Source organism: Penaeus japonicus, unplaced genomic scaffold (assembly GCF_977035675.1).
Source record: "Penaeus japonicus unplaced genomic scaffold, GWHDUDI00000001_assembly GWHDUDI00000039, whole genome shotgun sequence".
NCBI classification, from domain to species: Eukaryota; Metazoa; Arthropoda; class Malacostraca; order Decapoda; family Penaeidae; genus Penaeus; species Penaeus japonicus.
In genome coordinates, this window is record NW_028234441.1 from 4,051,632 (window position 1) to 4,057,957 (window position 6,326).

Below are 6,326 nucleotides of genomic sequence, written 5' to 3' on the forward strand. Positions count from 1 at the left end.
AATGCAACTCCTTTCTCAACATAGAACTGACTCTAACGGCTACAACTGCTGCGGTAAGTTCTAGCCTAGGAATAGAAATAGGTTTCAATGGGGTCACTCTGGATTTAGACATCACAAGTGCACAATGAACCTGTCCTTGTTCATTCAGTTGTCTTAGATATGAACACTGACCATAACCATTTTGGCTTGCCTAACCTAACCTAACCTAACCCAACCAAACCATTTTTGCCCAATGTCCACATTAGGCAAATATTGCCTAATGTACACATTAGGCAACTATTAACATTGAGCGTAACATATATATGAGCGTAATATATATACATATATATGCATATACATATATGTATATATATATATATATTTATATATATTATATATATATATTTGCATATATATATATATATATATATATATATATATATATATATATAATATATATATATATATATATAGTGTGTGTGTTGTGTGTGTGTGTGTTTTTTATATATATATATATAATATATATATATATATATATATATATATATATATATATATTATATATTATGTGTGTGTGTGTGTGTGTGTGTGTGTGTGTGTGTATGATTTATATATATATATATATATATATATATATATATATATGTGTGTGTGTGTGTGTGTGTGTGTGTGTGTGTGTGTGTGTATGTATATATATGCATATGTTTTGTGGATAGTGGATTTGTCTGCTTATCATCAACACGGTAGAGTGTTTTTACCATTCATATTTATGTATGTGTGAGTGATAGAAAGGAAAAAAGAGATCGAGGAAAGAGAAAGAAAGAGAGAGAGAGAGAGAGAGAGAGAGAGAGAGAGAGAGAGAGAGAGAGAGAGAGAGAGAGAGAGAGAGAGAGAGAGAGAGAGAGAGAGAGAGAGAGAGAGAGAGAGAGGAGAAAGGAAAAACGTGGGTGCGTGAGTGTAATGTCGCGCATGACGTGTGCTTAATTAATGATCATAGGGCAGCGTTTAGTGTTGCAGTCATATGTGAAACAAAATTTGAACTCGCTGCAACGTAAAAATATCGACAATGAATTAAAGATTCACGTCAAGCAAGAAGCCTATACTAACTGCCCGGTAACTGATAACGGTCGTTAGCTCGGCCGTTCGCAGCCCAACCTATTTGGCGGTGAAAGTTAATTTCTGGAAAGGTACGAACGAGGAAGCCGCAGTGGGTTAAGTGCCACCTCGACTTGCGGTTAATCATCCTCTCCAATATTTATTTACGTAAACATTTATTCCTCGTTTTATATCTTTCATCGTAGATCGCTTTATCTCTAATCATGTGGGACATTTATACTATTTGGAGGTATTCAGTATTGTATATAGAAAGTAGAGAATCTAAACCTTTTGACAATTCGTGTTTAGTTATCGACTTTGCCCTTCTTTTGTTTTGGAAATATTTCCTTGAAGTTGATGGATTTCAAATTTCCTTGAAGGTAAGTGGAAGTACGGTTTGGCTTTGTACTACACTGTGCTTCTTAGCGTTCACATTTTCGTGTAGACTGTGCTGTTAGTACTTAAGATTTGCCTATATAAATCAACTACATACTTTCTTTAGTTATACACTTGCTATGTATTCCTGATGGTGCATCCAAGGGTGTCAAATGATTGTGCTTGTTTTATACTGGCATTAAAATTAATATCATCATTATTACATTACATTTTTGCATGAACCTCTTTCGCAAACATCACAGTCCGTGGGTTTATATTATTTTTGCATATTTCCGTGTTCATTCTCTTTGAACATAAACACTGCGACTATAAGTATAAGATAGTGTGGAACATGTGGAGCTTACAAGGTTTTTGCCGTAAGTGTTTCCATAGTAACAAGATTTTTATCATTTGCAATTATTTCATTTATCTGCGATTTATAGTCCATGGGTAATTTTCACGGTTGGTCTACGGAGCTTGCTACTAAAGGGCAGACTGCATTGCTATTAATCATAGTGTGACTGTACATACTCTTGGTAGCTCTTTCCACAGCCGTATGTTATAATTAATCAAATTGCCTTACTGTGCAGTGCATTATCATGAGTAAGTCATGGCAAGATACTCAACTGGTCATTCCTTTGGCGGGACTCTTTTTATAAGAATTTCGCCTGCCCGTCTCTATATAGAGGTTTATCACTTCATATGGTATGTGGTTTATCTTTACAGAAAATATCTCACGGAAAAATAACAAATTTGTACCTGGGGTTTGGTGTGTTTTGATTCTATTTATCTCATGTTTTCTACAAAACAAAAAAGTAATTAAGTATCTCCAAGATTACATTGTCATTAACTATGACATTTTTAGTGTCCTCTCTGAAGTGCCATTATCTTAAAATGACTTCAAGCTATAAGTTCAAAGTCACAAACTTTGAAACCTAAGTGGACAGCGACACAAACATTGTTTATACATAGGTCATCTTTGTTTCTAGGTAAGATTTGCACATAATGAACATATTGTTAAAGATTTCAAAACACTTTCTTTGTAACAATTCATAAGATAAATGAATAAATAAATAAATATATATATATATATATATATATATATATATATATATATATATATATATTCTTCTTCTTTGAGTGCCGTGTCAGGACCTGACGTTGGCTATCATGCGTCTGTAGCCCTGTTGACCAGCCACATTCCGACCGAGCGAACGTCGTCCACCAGGGGGTCGCACAATGGCCATATTTACACTGTTCTGGTTTTGTTCTTTTGGCTTCTTTTGTATGACTGTACAAGGGAAAAGTTCTGGAGTAGTTTCCCGTTGCTTTCTCCAGCAGCAGTAGTCTTTACAAGACTGGTGACCCTGGCCACTGTCTCTAACTGGAGAGATCCTTTGCCCAGCGTCTATGGAGAAGCCATGAACTGAATCTATCTGTTTGTTTTCCCTCCATCCACCACCTGTCTTACCGTGGCTTCACCGTGACCCTGGCTGGGAGGCTTAGAGGTTACTATGCCATGCCCAAGGGCATACCTCAAAAGACTAGAGGACCCAAGGAGACATCTCGCTGCTCCTTTGGTACCGGAGGTCTCGCTTACTCCCTTTCTTTCTCTGTCCGTCAGACACGTCCAAGCACGTGGCGGTCACGATTTTATTCTTATCCTCTTGGAGGAAAAAGGGTCGCAATTATATTCTTGACCCAGGCCGATATGAGGTCAGGCTATATCTCCACCTTACCTCTCGCCGTCAGACACCGCGGAAGGAGAGGCATTTCCCTCCTGACCTGATCTCCACTTGGCCTATCCCGCCCGGCAAGGTCACAAAGTCAAGGACATCCCATCCACCTAACAAACATGCCGTATCTATTACTTGCACTCTTGACACCATCAGGAACTTTGTAAGTGCCTAACACCCTCAATAAACGAAGCAAACCCTTCGGTTGGTTCCATTGCTCTCATCAGTATGCAAATATGAATGACCACTCCCCAGAGCCAAACGGTGCAAACACCCTCTATCTATCTATCTATCTATCTAACTGCCCATCTCCATGACTAGCGGTCTAGCTTCCTCGTTGCCACCGCCCTTGGCTCATCTTCTATTAACATTCTACCAAAGGAACGACCATTGGTGGCACCTCATTGATCTTCAGTCCCTGCCATAACTCTAATTGCAAAATTTCCTGTATTCTCCCGTAAATTATGCATCTATTGAACACAGACTCACTAGCAACTTTTCTGCACCAAAGTCAGACTCCCGTTGATTTTTGCACAATTCTTCCTCGTGTCTGAGTTGATATTCCAGAATTCGCAAAATTCGCTGCAACACACGTGCTTCCCCTTTTTGTGTCCCTTTTATATGCATGTATCTTCATTTTTGAAAGCTGTTTCTTTATATGGCTTGCATTTACATCGTTCACATTTTGGTATTGTCTGACCCTTTTATAGATAAAAGTCCATCCGCATGATGACCATGCCGCTCATGAGAGAAGATTAAGTCATGAAGACAAGCGCAATCCTTTCAATATTATGCCCCCCCCCTCCCCCCATTGATGACATGCTGGCACATGGTATGAAACTGAAGAAAAAGTATCTACGGATATCAGTATAGAGTGAATAGTTTTTTTTTCCAAATGGCACTGGTATCGAGTCAGTGCCTAAAAAATAAAAGGCAGGAAATTAAGTCGCCGGTGATGGGATAGTGAAGGAGTCTCAATACAGAAAAGGGGAATGGGAGGACCGAGGGATATGAGCTATAAAAGCTTTTCAGAGACGAGGGATCAGGGACATAAAATGTTTATGAATTGCACAGACACGTGAGCGACTGATAGGCAAATATAGAAAAATATTTATTAGATAGAAAATGTGAAAAATGTAATTTATGCTATCAAAAGTGAGTATGTATGAGCGTGAAATAGTGGCCTTCGTGCTTGGCGGTAAATGTTGTTAGCAACGGCTAGGTGGCTTGGCTGCTTCCCCAATTGCTGGAGATATCTTCATCTGACAAAGACACTGCCTTTCTCATTCAACGAATTATGAAATCTTTCAAATTGGATAAACCACTTGTATCATCGATCGGATTACACCCGAAACATACTTTTTATGATCTCAAATTTCTCCCTTTTTTGTTGTCATCAAATTCAATTCGTTTGTTTGTTTGTTTGTTTTCAAATCGTGCATTCGTCTGTAGTCTAGAATCATAATTAATGCAGTGAATATGCCGCGCTCTCATTTGTTACACTGCGATCTAATAGTATTCTTGTTATACGTTACTTGTTACGGCAAAGAACTTCGTTGGAAACCACACTAGGAAATTATATTCGATTAGATGTCAGTTATTTCAGTCAATCGTTGGGAACCGACAATCAAATTACCGGCATGAATAAGAACAACAGTATTGTTTTTTTTTTGTGTTCTCTTCACTACTTAGAAAAAATGTTCAAGATATATTTTTATTCAGAATAATAATATGTAGTTATTGAAAATCCTCGAGGCGGAAACCAGAACATCCTATATTGAAAAAAAGAAAGAAAGAAAAAGAAAAAAAGAAAAAAAAATGTATATATATATATATATATATATATATATATATATATATATATATATATATTAATGCATGCAAAAACTCCGCAAAATGGTAAATGAGGTGGACAAGAAGCAATGTAAAATCAGACGAGACAAGACGCCGGAAACGTGAGGAACGAAAATCAGACACAGATAAGAGAGACGAGGAAGCAGCTGAAGGGGAGAGCTGACCGAAGGCGAATATGAAGAGACTCAGTAACGCTCGCTTGAGGGCCAGAATATCGGCACTTCCCCGATACCGAAGATGCCTTGGCTCTACGCAGCGATGTCTCGGATAAAAAAAGGTGAAAGAATATTGGAAAGGGCGGCAAGAAGGGCGATGGAACAGGTATGACTAGATGCGTTCGCAGAGTTACGAAACCATCGGTCGATTCTCTCATGACTGTCGTTATAAGAAGCTGTGCAAGGGGAAAAAACAACAACAAAAGAACACTAATCCAATCAAAGTAAATAGATTGATATAGACTAGAGTACTGATCTGCAGTGAAATTCTGTTATCTTCATATGAGTAAGGCAACAGGGTGGATATCATTAGCCTAATTACTCTTAACGCGTGCTTCTAAATCAAAGAAAGAAGTGAGTGGCAGAAAACGAGAGAATAGAAGGAAGAAAGGAAGATTGCCGTAGGTAGCCTTGGCCATGTGATTCCAACGCAGGCTAGAACAGCTGTAGCCCAATTCGGAGGTTACTGATACCCAATTTCTATTCACTTTCCATCGAACCTACGTTCTAATTACATTCAAATTACATATTCAAGTTACATCTAGATCACACTGCATTACCAGTCCTTCGGTGGAATTTAGTTCAATAGTTCAAAAATCTTAGATGCAGAGTGCCTGCGTGTTGACGGTGGCAGGAGAGCATGAAAGGGGAAAAGGGTTTATTTTTCTGTTTGCTTACTTTGGAATGAACAGCAGGAAAGGATTAAAAGGAAAGAAAAAGAAGGCTACAAGAAACACAAACAGAAGAGAAATGAATAATGCGCGTGAAAAAAAAACAAAAAAACAAATGCAAGTGAGGAAGAATAAATAAGAATAGATAATGAGAATGACTATAAGAGCTAACCAGGTCGACCATCTCCCGCTGAAGCCAGCCAGGGAATGTTCGGAGGTTCCCCTGGCGGAGCGAGACGGAACCTTCCGAGTGGGAGGTTAGTGGCGAGACCCACACACCTCGAGCGGCAGGGACCTTGCACGTAAGCAGTGGCGACGAATCAATGCCGTGCGACTCTTCCCGCCTCGCGCCTCCACTCACACACCTTCCTCGGAGGACCACTTCAAGGAGACTCGTGTAT